The following is a 16,972-nucleotide window of genomic DNA, read 5'->3' as shown; positions in this document are numbered from 1 at the left end:
GGCTTTTGGAGTTTGGTTAAAATTGGTTTAATTTAAAACCGGTTTCTTCAATCAATCAGAATGAGCAGGTATTCAGCATTTTGTCAACAAGACATTGGTTCTGAACAGGGTCAATAAATTCATCATCATCAAATGACCTTGTGGCGCAACGGTAGCGCGTCTGACTCGAGATCAGAAGGTTGTGTGTTCAAATCACGTCAGGGTCAGTTGTTGCTTTGATCATCATAATGTGAGTACAGAATGCTAATTTTCATCCAGCTAGTTCCAGTTCCTTTGATAAGAGAATTAGGACTCACCGTGAAGTCAAAGTTTTTGGACTTCTCCTTTTTTAAGGCGGCAATATCTGCGCAGCTTTTATTATTGCAATGAAAAAAGGGAAAATGTTGCTGTTGTATCAAGAAAGATATCCAGGTTCCTCTTAAATCATTCAACAAATCAACCATCACAAAATCCTTTGGCAGAGAGTTCCAAAGTCTCACTGCTCTTACAGTAAAGAATCTCAGTCTGTGATGATGGTGAATTTTTTTTCCTCCCGACGTACTTGATGCTGTCTTGTTCTGGTTAAAGCCCTGGCTTTAAAAATAAAATAATAAATAAAAAAATGTACCCTACATTGATATATTTGTACATAGTAAATAGATGGCACCTAAGAAATGTTGAAGAAAACTCAATAGCCTTTCTTGTTATCCATCTTCACCTTAAATGGTATTTTTGATTTCTACTTATACTCAATTTCTTTGTAAAATCGCATGGCCCTTAAATCCAATTTAGTTAAAGAAAGAAAAATGCTTACAGAGGATTTCCTTATCGAGTAAAAATCTCACTCTCAGCGTCCCATTATTTACTTGGAAGCATTTAACGCTAACGGCAAGATGGCACGAAGCTTCTAGGCTTTTGGAGTTTGGTTAAAATTGGTTTCATTTAAAACCGGTTTCTTCAATCAATGAGAATGAGCAGGTAATCAGCATTTTGTCAACAAGACATTGGTTCTGAACAGGGTCAATAAATTCATCATCAAATGACCTTGTGGCGCAACGGTAGCGCGTCTGACTCCAGATCAGAAGGTTGCGTGTTCAAATCACGTCAGGGTCAGTTGTTGCTTTGATCATCATAATGAGATCATAAAAATCTCACTCTCAGCGTCCCATTATTTACTTGGAAGCATTTAACGCTAACGGCAAGATGGCACGAAGCTTCTAGGCTTTTGGAGTTTGGTTAAAATTGGTTTAATTGAAAACCGGTTTCTTCAATCAATCAGAATGAGCAGGTATTCAGCATTTTGTCAACAAGACATTGGTTCTGAACAGGGTCAATAAATTCATCATCATCAAATGACCTTGTGGCGCAACGGTAGCGCGTCTGACTCGAGATCAGAAGGTTGTGTGTTCAAATCACGTCAGGGTCAGTTGTTGCTTTGATCATCATAATGTGAGTACAGAATGCTAATTTTCATCCAGCTAGTTCCAGTTCCTTTGATAAGAGAATTAGGACTCACCGTGAAGTCAAAGTTTTTGGACTTCTCCTTTTTTAAGGCGGCAATATCTGCGCAGCTTTTATTATTGCAATGAAAAAAGGGAAAATGTTGCTGTTGTATCAAGAAAGATATCCAGGTTCCTCTTAAATCATTCAACAAATCAACCATCACAAAATCCTTTGGCAGAGAGTTCCAAAGTCTCACTGCTCTTACAGTAAAGAATCTCAGTCTGTGATGATGGTGAATTTTTTTTCCTCCCGACGTACTTGATGCTGTCTTGTTCTGGTTAAAGCCCTGGCTTTAAAAATAAAATAATAAATAAAAAAATGTACCCTACATTGATATATTTGTACATAGTAAATAGATGGCACCTAAGAAATGTTGAAGAAAACTCAATAGCCTTTCTTGTTATCCATCTTCACCTTAAATGGTATTTTTGATTTCTACTTATACTCAATTTCTTTGTAAAATCGCATGGCCCTTAAATCCAATTTAGTTAAAGAAAGAAAAATGCTTACAGAGGATTTCCTTATCGAGTAAAAATCTCACTCTCAGCGTCCCATTATTTACTTGGAAGCATTTAACGCTAACGGCAAGATGGCACGAAGCTTCTAGGCTTTTGGAGTTTGGTTAAAATTGGTTTAATTTAAAACCGGTTTCTTCAATCAATCAGAATGAGCAGGTAATCAGCATTTTGTCAACAAGACATTGGTTCTGAACAGGGTCAATAAATTCATCATCAAATGACCTTGTGGCGCAACGGTAGCGCGTCTGACTCCAGATCAGAAGGTTGCGTGTTCAAATCACGTCAGGGTCAGTTGTTGCTTTGATCATCATAATGAGAGTAGAGAATGCTAGTTTTTATCCAGCTAGTTCCAGTTCCTTTGATAAGAGAATTAGAACTCACCTTGAAGTCAAAGTTTTTGGACTTCTCCTTTTTTAAGGCGGCAATATCTACGCAGCTTTTATTATTGCAATGAAAAAAGGGAAAATGTTGCTGTTGTATCAAGAAAGATATCCAGGTTCCTCTTAAATCATTCAACAAATCAACCATCACAAAATCCTTTGGCAGAGAGTTCCAAAGTCTCACTGCTCTTACAGTAAAGAATCTCAGTCTGTGATGATGGTGAATTTTTTTTCCTCCCGACGTACTTGATGCTGTCTTGTTCTGGTTAAAGCCCTGGCTTTAAAAATAAAATAATAAATAAAAAAATGTACCCTACATTGATATATTTGTACATAGTAAATAGATGGCACCTAAGAAATGTTGAAGAAAACTCAATAGCCTTTCTTGTTATCCATCTTCACCTCAAATGGTATTTTTGATTTCTACTTATACTCAATTTCTTTGTAAAATCGCATGGCCCTTAAATCCAATTTAGTTAAAGAAAGAAAAATGCTTACAGAGGATTTCCTTATCGAGTAAAAATCTCACTCTCAGCGTCCCATTATTTACTTGGAAGCATTTAACGCTAACGGCAAGATGGCACGAAACTTCTAGGCTTTTGGAGTTTGGTTAAAATTGGTTTAATTTAAAACCGGTTTCTTCAATCAATCAGAATGAGCAGGTAATCAGCATTTTGTCAACAAGACATTGGTTCTGAACAGGGTCAATAAATTCATCATCAAATGACCTTGTGGCGCAACGGTAGCGCGTCTGACTCCAGATCAGAAGGTTGCGTGTTCAAATCACGTCAGGGTCAGTTGTTGCTTTGATCATCATAATGAGAGTAGAGAATGCTAGTTTTTATCCAGCTAGTTCCAGTTCCTTTGATAAGAGAATTAGAACTCACCTTGAAGTCAAAGTTTTTGGACTTCTCCTTTTTTAAGGCGGCAATATCTACGCAGCTTTTATTATTGCAATGAAAAAAGGGAAAATGTTGCTGTTGTATCAAGAAAGATATCCAGGTTCCTCTTAAATCATTCAACAAATCAACCATCACAAAATCCTTTGGCAGAGAGTTCCAAAGTCTCACTGCTCTTACAGTAAAGAATCTCAGTCTGTGATGATGGTGAATTTTTTTTCCTCCCGACGTACTTGATGCTGTCTTGTTCTGGTTAAAGCCCTGGCTTTAAAAATAAAATAATAAATAAAAAAATGTACCCTACATTGATATATTTGTACATAGTAAATAGATGGCACCTAAGAAATGTTGAAGAAAACTCAATAGCCTTTCTTGTTATCCATCTTCACCTTAAATGGTATTTTTGATTTCTACTTATACTCAATTTCTTTGTAAAATCGCATGGCCCTTAAAACTAATTTAGTTAAAGAAAGAAAAATGCTTACAGAGGATTTCCTTATCGAGTAAAAATCTCACTCTCAGCGTCCCATTATTTACTTGGAAGCATTTAACGCTAACGGCAAGATGGCACGAAGCTTCTAGGCTTTTGGAGTTTGGTTAAAATTGGTTTAATTTAAAACCGGTTTCTTCAATCAATCAGAATGAGCAGGTAATCAGCATTTTGTCAACAAGACATTGGTTCTGAACAGGGTCAATAAATTCATCATCAAATGACCTTGTGGCGCAACGGTAGCGCGTCTGACTCCAGATCAGAAGGTTGCGTGTTCAAATCACGTCAGGGTCAGTTGTTGCTTTGATCATCATAATGAGAGTAGAGAATGCTAGTTTTTATCCAGCTAGTTCCAGTTCCTTTGATAAGAGAATTAGAACTCACCTTGAAGTCAAAGTTTTTGGACTTCTCCTTTTTTAAGGCGGCAATATCTACGCAGCTTTTATTATTGCAATGAAAAAAGGGAAAATGTTGCTGTTGTATCAAGAAAGATATCCAGGTTCCTCTTAAATCATTCAACAAATCAACCATCACAAAATCCTTTGGCAGAGAGTTCCAAAGTCTCACTGCTCTTACAGTAAAGAATCTCAGTCTGTGATGATGGTGAATTTTTTTTCCTCCCGACGTACTTGATGCTGTCTTGTTCTGGTTAAAGCCCTGGCTTTAAAAATAAAATAATAAATAAAAAAATGTACCCTACATTGATATATTTGTACATAGTAAATAGATGGCACCTAAGAAATGTTGAAGAAAACTCAATAGCCTTTCTTGTTATCCATCTTCACCTCAAATGGTATTTTTGATTTCTACTTATACTCAATTTCTTTGTAAAATCGCATGGCCCTTAAATCCAATTTAGTTAAAGAAAGAAAAATGCTTACAGAGGATTTCCTTATCGAGTAAAAATCTCACTCTCAGCGTCCCATTATTTACTTGGAAGCATTTAACGCTAACGGCAAGATGGCACGAAACTTCTAGGCTTTTGGAGTTTGGTTAAAATTGGTTTAATTTAAAACCGGTTTCTTCAATCAATCAGAATGAGCAGGTAATCAGCATTTTGTCAACAAGACATTGGTTCTGAACAGGGTCAATAAATTCATCATCAAATGACCTTGTGGCGCAACGGTAGCGCGTCTGACTCCAGATCAGAAGGTTGCGTGTTCAAATCACGTCAGGGTCAGTTGTTGCTTTGATCATCATAATGAGAGTAGAGAATGCTAGTTTTTATCCAGCTAGTTCCAGTTCCTTTGATAAGAGAATTAGAACTCACCTTGAAGTCAAAGTTTTTGGACTTCTCCTTTTTTAAGGCGGCAATATCTACGCAGCTTTTATTATTGCAATGAAAAAAGGGAAAATGTTGCTGTTGTATCAAGAAAGATATCCAGGTTCCTCTTAAATCATTCAACAAATCAACCATCACAAAATCCTTTGGCAGAGAGTTCCAAAGTCTCACTGCTCTTACAGTAAAGAATCTCAGTCTGTGATGATGGTGAATTTTTTTTCCTCCCGACGTACTTGATGCTGTCTTGTTCTGGTTAAAGCCCTGGCTTTAAAAATAAAATAATAAATAAAAAAATGTACCCTACATTGATATATTTGTACATAGTAAATAGATGGCACCTAAGAAATGTTGAAGAAAACTCAATAGCCTTTCTTGTTATCCATCTTCACCTTAAATGGTATTTTTGATTTCTACTTATACTCAATTTCTTTGTAAAATCGCATGGCCCTTAAATCCAATTTAGTTAAAGAAAGAAAAATGCTTACAGAGGATTTCCTTATCGAGTAAAAATCTCACTCTCAGCGTCCCATTATTTACTTGGAAGCATTTAACGCTAACGGCAAGATGGCACGAAACTTCTAGGCTTTTGGAGTTTGGTTAAAATTGGTTTAATTTAAAACCGGTTTCTTCAATCAATCAGAATGAGCAGGTAATCAGCATTTTGTCAACAAGACATTGGTTCTGAACAGGGTCAATAAATTCATCATCAAATGACCTTGTGGCGCAACGGTAGCGCGTCTGACTCCAGATCAGAAGGTTGCGTGTTCAAATCACGTCAGGGTCAGTTGTTGCTTTGATCATCATAATGAGAGTAGAGAATGCTAGTTTTTATCCAGCTAGTTCCAGTTCCTTTGATAAGAGAATTAGAACTCACCTTGAAGTCAAAGTTTTTGGACTTCTCCTTTTTTAAGGCGGCAATATCTACGCAGCTTTTATTATTGCAATGAAAAAAGGGAAAATGTTGCTGTTGTATCAAGAAAGATATCCAGGTTCCTCTTAAATCATTCAACAAATCAACCATCACAAAATCCTTTGGCAGAGAGTTCCAAAGTCTCACTGCTCTTACAGTAAAGAATCTCAGTCTGTGATGATGGTGAATTTTTTTTCCTCCCGACGTACTTGATGCTGTCTTGTTCTGGTTAAAGCCCTGGCTTTAAAAATAAAATAATAAATAAAAAAATGTACCCTACATTGATATATTTGTACATAGTAAATAGATGGCACCTAAGAAATGTTGAAGAAAACTCAATAGCCTTTCTTGTTATCCATCTTCACCTCAAATGGTATTTTTGATTTCTACTTATACTCAATTTCTTTGTAAAATCGCATGGCCCTTAAATCCAATTTAGTTAAAGAAAGAAAAATGCTTACAGAGGATTTCCTTATCGAGTAAAAATCTCACTCTCAGCGTCCCATTATTTACTTGGAAGCATTTAACGCTAACGGCAAGATGGCACGAAACTTCTAGGCTTTTGGAGTTTGGTTAAAATTGGTTTAATTTAAAACCGGTTTCTTCAATCAATCAGAATGAGCAGGTAATCAGCATTTTGTCAACAAGACATTGGTTCTGAACAGGGTCAATAAATTCATCATCAAATGACCTTGTGGCGCAACGGTAGCGCGTCTGACTCCAGATCAGAAGGTTGTGTGTTCAAATCACGTCAGGGTCAGTTGTTGCTTTGATCATCATAATGAGAGTAGAGAATGCTAGTTTTTATCCAGCTAGTTCCAGTTCCTTTGATAAGAGAATTAGGACTCACCTTGAAGTCAAAGTTTTTGGACTTCTCCTTTTTTAAGGCGGCAATATCTACGCAGCTTTTATTATTGCAATGAAAAAAGGGAAAATGTTGCTGTTGTATCAAGAAAGATATCCAGGTTCCTCTTAAATCATTCAACAAATCAACCATCACAAAATCCTTTGGCAGAGAGTTCCAAAGTCTCACTGCTCTTACAGTAAAGAATCTCAGTCTGTGATGATGGTGAATTTTTTTTCCTCCCGACGTACTTGATGCTGTCTTGTTCTGGTTAAAGCCCTGGCTTTAAAAATAAAATAATAAATAAAAAAATTTACCCTACATTGATATATTTGTACATAGTAAATAGATGGCACCTAAGAAATGTTGAAGAAAACTCAATAGCCTTTCTTGTTATCCATCTTCACCTTAAATGGCATTTTTGATTTCTACTTATACTCAATTTCTTTGTAAAATCGCATGGCCCTTAAATCCAATTTAGTTAAAGAAAGAAAAATGCTTACAGAGGATTTCCTTATCGAGTAAAAATCTCACTCTCAGCGTCCCATTATTTACTTGGAAGCATTTAACGCTAACGGCAAGATGGCACGAAGCTTCTAGGCTTTTGGAGTTTGGTTAAAATTGGTTTAATTTAAAACCGGTTTCTTCAATCAATCAGAATGAGCAGGTAATCAGCATTTTGTCAACAAGACATTGGTTCTGAACAGGGTCAATAAATTCATCATCAAATGACCTTGTGGCGCAACGGTAGCGCGTCTGACTCCAGATCAGGAGGTTGCGTGTTCAAATCACGTCAGGTTCAGTTGTTGCTTTGATCATCATAATGAGAGTACAGAATGCTAGTTTTTCATCCAGCTAGTTCCAGTTCCTTTGATAAGAGAATTAGGACTCACCTTGAAGTCAAACTTTTTGGACTTCTCCTTTTTTAAAGCGGCAATATCTTCGCAGCTTTTATTATTGCAATGAAAAAAGGGAAAATGTTGCTGTTGTATCAAGAAAGATATCCAGGTTCCTCTTAAATCATTCAACAAATCAACCATCACAAAATCCTTTGGCAGAGAGTTCCAAAGTCTCACTGCTCTTACAGTAAAGAATCTCAGTCTGTGATGATGGTGAATTTTTTTTCCTCCCGACGTACTTGATGCTGTCTTGTTCTGGTTAAAGCCCTGGCTTTAAAAATAAAATAATAAATAAAAAAATGTACCCTACATTGATATATTTGTACATAGTAAATAGATGGCACCTAAGGAATGTTGAAGAAAACTCAATAGCCTTTCTTGTTATCCATCTTCACCTTAAATGGTATTTTTGATTTCTACTTATACTCAATTTCTTTGTAAAATCGCATGGCCCTTAAATCCAATTTAGTTAAAGAAAGAAAAATGCTTACAGAGGATTTCCTTATCGAGTAAAAATCTCACTCTCAGCGTCCCATTATTTACTTGGAAGCATTTAACGCTAACGGCAAGATGGCACGAAGCTTCTAGGCTTTTGGAGTTTGGTTAAAATTGGTTTAATTTAAAACCGGTTTCTTCAATCAATCAGAATGAGCAGGTAATCAGCATTTTGTCAACAAGACATTGGTTCTGAACAGGGTCAATAAATTCATCATCAAATGACCTTGTGGCGCAACGGTAGCGCGTCTGACTCCAGATCAGAAGGTTGCGTGTTCAAATCACGTCAGGTTCAGTTGTTGCTTTGATCATCATAATGAGAGTACAGAATGCTAGTTTTTCATCCAGCTAGTTCCAGTTCCTTTGATAAGAGAATTAGGACTCACCTTGAAGTCAAAGTTTTTGGACTTCTCCTTTTTTAAGGCGGCAATATCTACGCAGCTTTTATTATTGCAATGAAAAAAGGGAAAATGTTGCTGTTGTATCAAGAAAGATATCAAGGTTCCTCTTAAATCATTCAACAAATCAACCATCACAAAATCCTTTGGCAGAGAGTTCCAAAGTCTCACTGCTCTTACAGTAAAGAATCTCAGTCTGTGATGATGGTGAATTTTTTTTCTTCCCGACGTACTTGATGCTGTCTTGTTCTGGTTAAAGCCCTGGCTTTAAAAATAAAATAATAAATAAAAAAATGTACCCTACATTGATATATTTGTACATAGTAAATAGATGGCACCTAAGAAATGTTGAAGAAAACTCAATAGCCTTTCTTGTTATCCATCTTCACCTTAAATGGTATTTTTAATTTCTACTTATACTCAATTTCTTTGTAAAATCGCATGGCCCTTAAATCCAATTTAGTTAAAGAAAGAAAAATGCTTACAGAGGATTTCCTTATCGAGTAAAAATCTCACTCTCAGCGTCCCATTATTTACTTGGAAGCATTTAACGCTAACGGCAAGATGGCACGAAGCTTCTAGGCTTTTGGAGTTTGGTTAAAATTGGTTTAATTTAAAACCGGTTTCTTCAATCAATCAGAATGAGCAGGTAATCAGCATTTTGTCAACAAGACATTGGTTCTGAACAGGGTCAATAAATTCAACATCAAATGACCTTGTGGCGCAACGGTAGCGCGTCTGACTCCAGATCAGAAGGTTGCGTGTTCAAATCACGTCAGGGTCAGTTGTTGCTTTGATCATCATAATGAGAGTAGAGAATGCTAGTTTTTCATCCAGCTAGTTCCAGTTCCTTTGATAAGAGAATTAGGACTCACCTTGAAGTCAAAGTTTTTGGACTTCTCCTTTTTTAAGGCGGCAATATCTACGCAGCTTTTATTATTGCAATGAAAAAAGGGAAAATGTTGCTGTTGTATCAAGAAAGATATCCAGGTTCCTCTTAAATCATTCAACAAATCAACCATCACAAAATCCTTTGGCAGAGAGTTCCAAAGTCTCACTGCTCTTACAGTAAAGAATCTCAGTCTGTGATGATGGTGAATTTTTTTTCCTCCCGACGTACTTGATGCTGTCTTGTTCTGGTTAAAGCCCTGGCTTTAAAAATAAAATAATAAATAAAAAAATGTACCCTACATTGATATATTTGTACATAGTAAATAGATGGCACCTAAGAAATGTTGAAGAAAACTCAATAGCCTTTCTTGTTATCCATCTTCACCTTAAATGGTATTTTTGATTTCTACTTATACTCAATTTCTTTGTAAAATCGCATGGCCCTTAAATCCAATTTAGTTAAAGAAAGAAAAATGCTTACAGAGGATTTCCTTATCGAGTAAAAATCTCACTCTCAGCGTCCCATTATTTACTTGGAAGCATTTAACGCTAACGGCAAGATGGCACGAAGCTTCTAGGCTTTTGGAGTTTGGTTAAAATTGGTTTAATTTAAAACCGGTTTCTTCAATCAATCAGAATGAGCAGGTAATCAGCATTTTGTCAACAAGACATTGGTTCTGAACAGGGTCAATAAATTCAACATCAAATGACCTTGTGGCGCAACGGTAGCGCGTCTGACTCCAGATCAGAAGGTTGCGTGTTCAAATCACGTCAGGGTCAGTTGTTGCTTTGATCATCATAATGAGAGTACAGAATGCTAGTTTTTCATCCAGCTAGTTCCAGTTCCTTTGATAAGAGAATTAGGACTCACCTTGAAGTCAAACTTTTTGGACTTCTCCTTTTTTAAAGCGGCAATATCTTCGCAGCTTTTATTATTGCAATGACAAAAGGGAAAATGTTGCTGTTGTATCAAGAAAGATATCCAGGTTCCTCTTAAATCATTCAACAAATCAACCATCACAAAATCCTTTGGCAGAGAGTTCCAAAGTCTTACTGCTCTTACAGTAAAGAATCTCAGTCTGTGATGATGGTGAATTTTTTTTCCTCCCGACGTACTTGATGCTGTCTTGTTCTGGTTAAAGCCCTGGCTTTAAAAATAAAATAATAAATAAAAAAATGTACCCTACATTGATATATTTGCACATAGTAAATAGATGGCACCTAAGAAATGTTGAAGAAAACTCAATAGCCTTTCTTGTTATCCATCTTCACCTTAAATGGTATTTTTGATTTCTACTTATACTCAATTTCTTTGTAAAATCGCATGACGTACTTGATGCTGTCTTGTTCTGGTTAAAGCCCTGGCTTTAAAAATAAAATAATAAATAAAAAAATGTACCCTACATTGATATATTTGTACATAGTAAATAGATGGCACCTAAGGAATGTTGAAGAAAACTCAATAGCCTTTCTTGTTATCCATCTTCACCTTAAATGGTATTTTTGATTTCTACTTATACTCAATTTCTTTGTAAAATCGCATGGCCCTTAAATCCAATTTAGTTAAAGAAAGAAAAATGCTTACAGAGGATTTCCTTATCGAGTAAAAATCTCACTCTCAGCGTCCCATTATTTACTTGGAAGCATTTAACGCTAACGGCAAGATGGCACGAAGCTTCTAGGCTTTTGGAGTTTGGTTAAAATTGGTTTAATTTAAAACCGGTTTCTTCAATCAATCAGAATGAGCAGGTAATCAGCATTTTGTCAACAAGACATTGGTTCTGAACAGGGTCAATAAATTCATCATCAAATGACCTTGTGGCGCAACGGTAGCGCGTCTGACTCCAGATCAGAAGGTTGCGTGTTCAAATCACGTCAGGTTCAGTTGTTGCTTTGATCATCATAATGAGAGTACAGAATGCTAGTTTTTCATCCAGCTAGTTCCAGTTCCTTTGATAAGAGAATTAGGACTCACCTTGAAGTCAAAGTTTTTGGACTTCTCCTTTTTTAAGGCGGCAATATCTACGCAGCTTTTATTATTGCAATGAAAAAAGGGAAAATGTTGCTGTTGTATCAAGAAAGATATCAAGGTTCCTCTTAAATCATTCAACAAATCAACCATCACAAAATCCTTTGGCAGAGAGTTCCAAAGTCTCACTGCTCTTACAGTAAAGAATCTCAGTCTGTGATGATGGTGAATTTTTTTTCTTCCCGACGTACTTGATGCTGTCTTGTTCTGGTTAAAGCCCTGGCTTTAAAAATAAAATAATAAATAAAAAAATGTACCCTACATTGATATATTTGTACATAGTAAATAGATGGCACCTAAGAAATGTTGAAGAAAACTCAATAGCCTTTCTTGTTATCCATCTTCACCTTAAATGGTATTTTTAATTTCTACTTATACTCAATTTCTTTGTAAAATCGCATGGCCCTTAAATCCAATTTAGTTAAAGAAAGAAAAATGCTTACAGAGGATTTCCTTATCGAGTAAAAATCTCACTCTCAGCGTCCCATTATTTACTTGGAAGCATTTAACGCTAACGGCAAGATGGCACGAAGCTTCTAGGCTTTTGGAGTTTGGTTAAAATTGGTTTAATTTAAAACCGGTTTCTTCAATCAATCAGAATGAGCAGGTAATCAGCATTTTGTCAACAAGACATTGGTTCTGAACAGGGTCAATAAATTCAACATCAAATGACCTTGTGGCGCAACGGTAGCGCGTCTGACTCCAGATCAGAAGGTTGCGTGTTCAAATCACGTCAGGGTCAGTTGTTGCTTTGATCATCATAATGAGAGTAGAGAATGCTAGTTTTTCATCCAGCTAGTTCCAGTTCCTTTGATAAGAGAATTAGGACTCACCTTGAAGTCAAAGTTTTTGGACTTCTCCTTTTTTAAGGCGGCAATATCTACGCAGCTTTTATTATTGCAATGAAAAAAGGGAAAATGTTGCTGTTGTATCAAGAAAGATATCCAGGTTCCTCTTAAATCATTCAACAAATCAACCATCACAAAATCCTTTGGCAGAGAGTTCCAAAGTCTCACTGCTCTTACAGTAAAGAATCTCAGTCTGTGATGATGGTGAATTTTTTTTCCTCCCGACGTACTTGATGCTGTCTTGTTCTGGTTAAAGCCCTGGCTTTAAAAATAAAATAATAAATAAAAAAATGTACCCTACATTGATATATTTGTACATAGTAAATAGATGGCACCTAAGAAATGTTGAAGAAAACTCAATAGCCTTTCTTGTTATCCATCTTCACCTTAAATGGTATTTTTGATTTCTACTTATACTCAATTTCTTTGTAAAATCGCATGGCCCTTAAATCCAATTTAGTTAAAGAAAGAAAAATGCTTACAGAGGATTTCCTTATCGAGTAAAAATCTCACTCTCAGCGTCCCATTATTTACTTGGAAGCATTTAACGCTAACGGCAAGATGGCACGAAGCTTCTAGGCTTTTGGAGTTTGGTTAAAATTGGTTTAATTTAAAACCGGTTTCTTCAATCAATCAGAATGAGCAGGTAATCAGCATTTTGTCAACAAGACATTGGTTCTGAACAGGGTCAATAAATTCATCATCAAATGACCTTGTGGCGCAACGGTAGCCCGTCTGACTCCAGATCAGAAGGTTGCGTGTTCAAATCACGTCAGGGTCAGTTGTTGCTTTGATCATCATAATGAGAGTACAGAATGCTAGTTTTTCATCCAGCTAGTTCCAGTTCCTTTGATAAGAGAATTAGGACTCACCTTGAAGTCAAACTTTTTGGACTTCTCCTTTTTTAAAGCGGCAATATCTTCGCAGCTTTTATTATTGCAATGACAAAAGGGAAAATGTTGCTGTTGTATCAAGAAAGATATCCAGGTTCCTCTTAAATCATTCAACAAATCAACCATCACAAAATCCTTTGGCAGAGAGTTCCAAAGTCTTACTGCTCTTACAGTAAAGAATCTCAGTCTGTGATGATGGTGAATTTTTTTTCCTCCCGACGTACTTGATGCTGTCTTGTTCTGGTTAAAGCCCTGGCTTTAAAAATAAAATAATAAATAAAAAAATGTACCCTACATTGATATATTTGCACATAGTAAATAGATGGCACCTAAGAAATGTTGAAGAAAACTCAATAGCCTTTCTTGTTATCCATCTTCACCTTAAATGGTATTTTTGATTTCTACTTATACTCAATTTCTTTGTAAAATCGCATGGCCCTTAAATCCAATTTAGTTAAAGAAAGAAAAATGCTTACAGAGGATTTCCTTATCGAGTAAAAATCTCACTCTCAGCGTCCCATTATTTACTTGGAAGCATTTAACGCTAACGGCAAGATGGCACGAAGCTTCTAGGCTTTTGGAGTTTGGTTAAAATTGGTTTAATTTAAAACCGGTTTCTTCAATCAATCAGAATGAGCAGGTAATCAGCATTTTGTCAACAAGACATTGGTTCTGAACAGGGTCAATAAATTCATCATCTAATGACCTTGTGGCGCAACGGTAGCGCGTCTGACTCCAGATCAGAAGGTTGCGTGTTCAAATCACGTCTGGGTCAGTTGTTGCTTTGATCATCATAATGTGAGTACAGAATGCTAATTTTCATCCAGGTAGTTCCAATTCCTTTGATAAGAGAATTAGGACTCACCTTGAAGTCAAACTTTTTGGACTTCTCCTTTTTTAAAGCGGCAATATATTCGCAGCTTTTATTATTGCAATGAAAAAAGGGAAAATGTTGCTGTTGTATCAAGAAAGATATCCAGGTTCCTCTTAAATCATTCAACAAATCAACCATCACAAAATCCTTTGACAGAGAGTTCCAAAGTCTCACTGCTCTTACAGTAAAGAATCTCAGTCTGTGATGATGGTGAAGTTTTTTTCCTCCCGACGTACTTGATGCTGTCTTGTTCTGGTTAAAGCCCTGGCTTTAAAAATAAAATAATAAATAAAAAAATGTACCCTACATTGATATATTTGTACATAGTAAATAGATGGCACCTAAGAAATGTTGAAGAAAACTCAATAGCCTTTCTTGTTATCCATCTTCACCTTAAATGGTATTTTTGATTTCTACTTATACTCAATTTCTTTGTAAAATCGCATGGCCCTTAAATCCAATTTAGTTAAAGAAAGAAAAATGCTTACAGAGGATTTCCTTATCGAGTAAAAATCTCACTCTCAGCGTCCCATTATTTACTTGGAAGCATTTAACGCTAACGGCAAGATGGCACGAAGCTTCTAGGCTTTTGGAGTTTGGTTAAAATTGGTTTAATTTAAAACCGGTTTCTTCAATCAATCAGAATGAGCAGGTAATCAGCATTTTGTCAACAAGACATTGGTTCTGAACAGGGTCAATAAATTCGTCATCAAATGACCTTGTGGCGCAACGGTAGCGCGTCTGACTCCAGATCAGAAGGTTGCGTGTTCAAATCACGTCAGGTTCAGTTGTTGCTTTGATCATCATAATGAGAGTACAGAATGCTAGTTTTTCATCCAGCTAGTTCCAGTTCCTTTGATAAGAGAATTAGGACTCACCTTGAAGTCAAAGTTTTTGGACTTCTCCTTTTTTAAGGCGGCAATATCTACGCAGCTTTTATTATTGCAATGAAAAAAGGGAAAATGTTGCTGTTGTATCAAGAAAGATATCAAGGTTCCTCTTAAATCATTCAACAAATCAACCATCACAAAATCCTTTGGCAGAGAGTTCCAAAGTCTCACTGCTCTTACAGTAAAGAATCTCAGTCTGTGATGATGGTGAATTTTTTTTCTTCCCGACGTACTTGATGCTGTCTTGTTCTGGTTAAAGCCCTGGCTTTAAAAATAAAATAATAAATAAAAAAATGTACCCTACATTGATATATTTGTACATAGTAAATAGATGGCACCTAAGAAATGTTGAAGAAAACTCAATAGCCTTTCTTGTTATCCATCTTCACCTTAAATGGTATTTTTAATTTCTACTTATACTCAATTTCTTTGTAAAATCGCATGGCCCTTAAATCCAATTTAGTTAAAGAAAGAAAAATGCTTACAGAGGATTTCCTTATCGAGTAAAAATCTCACTCTCAGCGTCCCATTATTTACTTGGAAGCATTTAACGCTAACGGCAAGATGGCACGAAGCTTCTAGGCTTTTGGAGTTTGGTTAAAATTGGTTTAATTTAAAACCGGTTTCTTCAATCAATCAGAATGAGCAGGTAATCAGCATTTTGTCAACAAGACATTGGTTCTGAACAGGGTCAATAAATTCAACATCAAATGACCTTGTGGCGCAACGGTAGCGCGTCTGACTCCAGATCAGAAGGTTGCGTGTTCAAATCACGTCAGGGTCAGTTGTTGCTTTGATCATCATAATGAGAGTAGAGAATGCTAGTTTTTCATCCAGCTAGTTCCAGTTCCTTTGATAAGAGAATTAGGACTCACCTTGAAGTCAAAGTTTTTGGACTTCTCCTTTTTTAAGGCGGCAATATCTACGCAGCTTTTATTATTGCAATGAAAAAAGGGAAAATGTTGCTGTTGTATCAAGAAAGATATCCAGGTTCCTCTTAAATCATTCAACAAATCAACCATCACAAAATCCTTTGGCAGAGAGTTCCAAAGTCTCACTGCTCTTACAGTAAAGAATCTCAGTCTGTGATGATGGTGAATTTTTTTTCCTCCCGACGTACTTGATGCTGTCTTGTTCTGGTTAAAGCCCTGGCTTTAAAAATAAAATAATAAATAAAAAAATGTACCCTACATTGATATATTTGTACATAGTAAATAGATGGCACCTAAGAAATGTTGAAGAAAACTCAATAGCCTTTCTTGTTATCCATCTTCACCTTAAATGGTATTTTTGATTTCTACTTATACTCAATTTCTTTGTAAAATCGCATGGCCCTTAAATCCAATTTAGTTAAAGAAAGAAAAATGCTTACAGAGGATTTCCTTATCGAGTAAAAATCTCACTCTCAGCGTCCCATTATTTACTTGGAAGCATTTAACGCTAACGGCAAGATGGCACGAAGCTTCTAGGCTTTTGGAGTTTGGTTAAAATTGGTTTAATTTAAAACCGGTTTCTTCAATCAATCAGAATGAGCAGGTAATCAGCATTTTGTCAACAAGACATTGGTTCTGAACAGGGTCAATAAATTCATCATCAAATGACCTTGTGGCGCAACGGTAGCGCGTCTGACTCCAGATCAGAAGGTTGCGTGTTCAAATCACGTCAGGGTCAGTTGTTGCTTTGATCATCATAATGAGAGTACAGAATGCTAGTTTTTCATCCAGCTAGTTCCAGTTCCTTTGATAAGAGAATTAGGACTCACCTTGAAGTCAAACTTTTTGGACTTCTCCTTTTTTAAAGCGGCAATATCTTCGCAGCTTTTATTATTGCAATGAAAAAAGGGAAAATGTTGCTGTTGTATCAAGAAAGATATCCAGGTTCCTCTTAAATCATTCAACAAATCAACCATCACAAAATCCTTTGGCAGAGAGTTCCAAAGTCTCACTGCTC

The 16,972-nt window shown here is 36.2% G+C and overlaps 20 non-coding genes across 20 annotated transcripts; all 20 read left to right on the top strand.

Annotated features, from left to right (window-relative positions):
• Positions 1-134: 134 nt before the first annotated feature.
• Positions 135-206, top strand: TRNAS-CGA (transfer RNA serine (anticodon CGA)). The gene has a single exon. It is a non-coding gene; the product is annotated as a tRNA-Ser (tRNA).
• Positions 207-1,020: 814 nt separating this feature from the next.
• Positions 1,021-1,092, top strand: TRNAW-CCA (transfer RNA tryptophan (anticodon CCA)). Its single transcript has one exon. It is a non-coding gene; the product is annotated as a tRNA-Trp (tRNA).
• Positions 1,093-1,333: 241 nt separating this feature from the next.
• TRNAS-CGA (transfer RNA serine (anticodon CGA)) lies at positions 1,334-1,405 on the top strand. The gene has a single exon. It is a non-coding gene; the product is annotated as a tRNA-Ser (tRNA).
• An 814-nt stretch (positions 1,406-2,219) lies between these two features.
• On the top strand, positions 2,220-2,291 carry TRNAW-CCA (transfer RNA tryptophan (anticodon CCA)). Its single transcript has one exon. It is a non-coding gene; the product is annotated as a tRNA-Trp (tRNA).
• An 814-nt stretch (positions 2,292-3,105) lies between these two features.
• TRNAW-CCA (transfer RNA tryptophan (anticodon CCA)) lies at positions 3,106-3,177 on the top strand. The gene has a single exon. It is a non-coding gene; the product is annotated as a tRNA-Trp (tRNA).
• An 814-nt stretch (positions 3,178-3,991) lies between these two features.
• TRNAW-CCA (transfer RNA tryptophan (anticodon CCA)) lies at positions 3,992-4,063 on the top strand. The gene has a single exon. It is a non-coding gene; the product is annotated as a tRNA-Trp (tRNA).
• An 814-nt stretch (positions 4,064-4,877) lies between these two features.
• Positions 4,878-4,949, top strand: TRNAW-CCA (transfer RNA tryptophan (anticodon CCA)). The gene has a single exon. It is a non-coding gene; the product is annotated as a tRNA-Trp (tRNA).
• Positions 4,950-5,763: 814 nt separating this feature from the next.
• Positions 5,764-5,835, top strand: TRNAW-CCA (transfer RNA tryptophan (anticodon CCA)). The gene has a single exon. It is a non-coding gene; the product is annotated as a tRNA-Trp (tRNA).
• Positions 5,836-6,649: 814 nt separating this feature from the next.
• TRNAW-CCA (transfer RNA tryptophan (anticodon CCA)) lies at positions 6,650-6,721 on the top strand. Its single transcript has one exon. It is a non-coding gene; the product is annotated as a tRNA-Trp (tRNA).
• Positions 6,722-7,535: 814 nt separating this feature from the next.
• On the top strand, positions 7,536-7,607 carry TRNAW-CCA (transfer RNA tryptophan (anticodon CCA)). Its single transcript has one exon. It is a non-coding gene; the product is annotated as a tRNA-Trp (tRNA).
• Positions 7,608-8,422: 815 nt separating this feature from the next.
• Positions 8,423-8,494, top strand: TRNAW-CCA (transfer RNA tryptophan (anticodon CCA)). Its single transcript has one exon. It is a non-coding gene; the product is annotated as a tRNA-Trp (tRNA).
• An 815-nt stretch (positions 8,495-9,309) lies between these two features.
• Positions 9,310-9,381, top strand: TRNAW-CCA (transfer RNA tryptophan (anticodon CCA)). The gene has a single exon. It is a non-coding gene; the product is annotated as a tRNA-Trp (tRNA).
• Positions 9,382-10,196: 815 nt separating this feature from the next.
• TRNAW-CCA (transfer RNA tryptophan (anticodon CCA)) lies at positions 10,197-10,268 on the top strand. The gene has a single exon. It is a non-coding gene; the product is annotated as a tRNA-Trp (tRNA).
• A 1,032-nt stretch (positions 10,269-11,300) lies between these two features.
• TRNAW-CCA (transfer RNA tryptophan (anticodon CCA)) lies at positions 11,301-11,372 on the top strand. Its single transcript has one exon. It is a non-coding gene; the product is annotated as a tRNA-Trp (tRNA).
• An 815-nt stretch (positions 11,373-12,187) lies between these two features.
• TRNAW-CCA (transfer RNA tryptophan (anticodon CCA)) lies at positions 12,188-12,259 on the top strand. The gene has a single exon. It is a non-coding gene; the product is annotated as a tRNA-Trp (tRNA).
• An 815-nt stretch (positions 12,260-13,074) lies between these two features.
• Positions 13,075-13,146, top strand: TRNAW-CCA (transfer RNA tryptophan (anticodon CCA)). Its single transcript has one exon. It is a non-coding gene; the product is annotated as a tRNA-Trp (tRNA).
• Positions 13,147-13,961: 815 nt separating this feature from the next.
• On the top strand, positions 13,962-14,033 carry TRNAW-CCA (transfer RNA tryptophan (anticodon CCA)). Its single transcript has one exon. It is a non-coding gene; the product is annotated as a tRNA-Trp (tRNA).
• Positions 14,034-14,847: 814 nt separating this feature from the next.
• On the top strand, positions 14,848-14,919 carry TRNAW-CCA (transfer RNA tryptophan (anticodon CCA)). Its single transcript has one exon. It is a non-coding gene; the product is annotated as a tRNA-Trp (tRNA).
• Positions 14,920-15,734: 815 nt separating this feature from the next.
• On the top strand, positions 15,735-15,806 carry TRNAW-CCA (transfer RNA tryptophan (anticodon CCA)). Its single transcript has one exon. It is a non-coding gene; the product is annotated as a tRNA-Trp (tRNA).
• Positions 15,807-16,621: 815 nt separating this feature from the next.
• Positions 16,622-16,693, top strand: TRNAW-CCA (transfer RNA tryptophan (anticodon CCA)). The gene has a single exon. It is a non-coding gene; the product is annotated as a tRNA-Trp (tRNA).
• The last annotated feature ends 279 nt before the right edge of the window (positions 16,694-16,972 follow it).

Source organism: Rhinoderma darwinii, chromosome 3 (genome assembly GCF_050947455.1).
Source record: "Rhinoderma darwinii isolate aRhiDar2 chromosome 3, aRhiDar2.hap1, whole genome shotgun sequence".
Classification (NCBI taxonomy): domain Eukaryota; kingdom Metazoa; phylum Chordata; class Amphibia; order Anura; family Rhinodermatidae; genus Rhinoderma; species Rhinoderma darwinii.
This window is presented reverse-complemented; position numbering and strand designations above follow the sequence as displayed.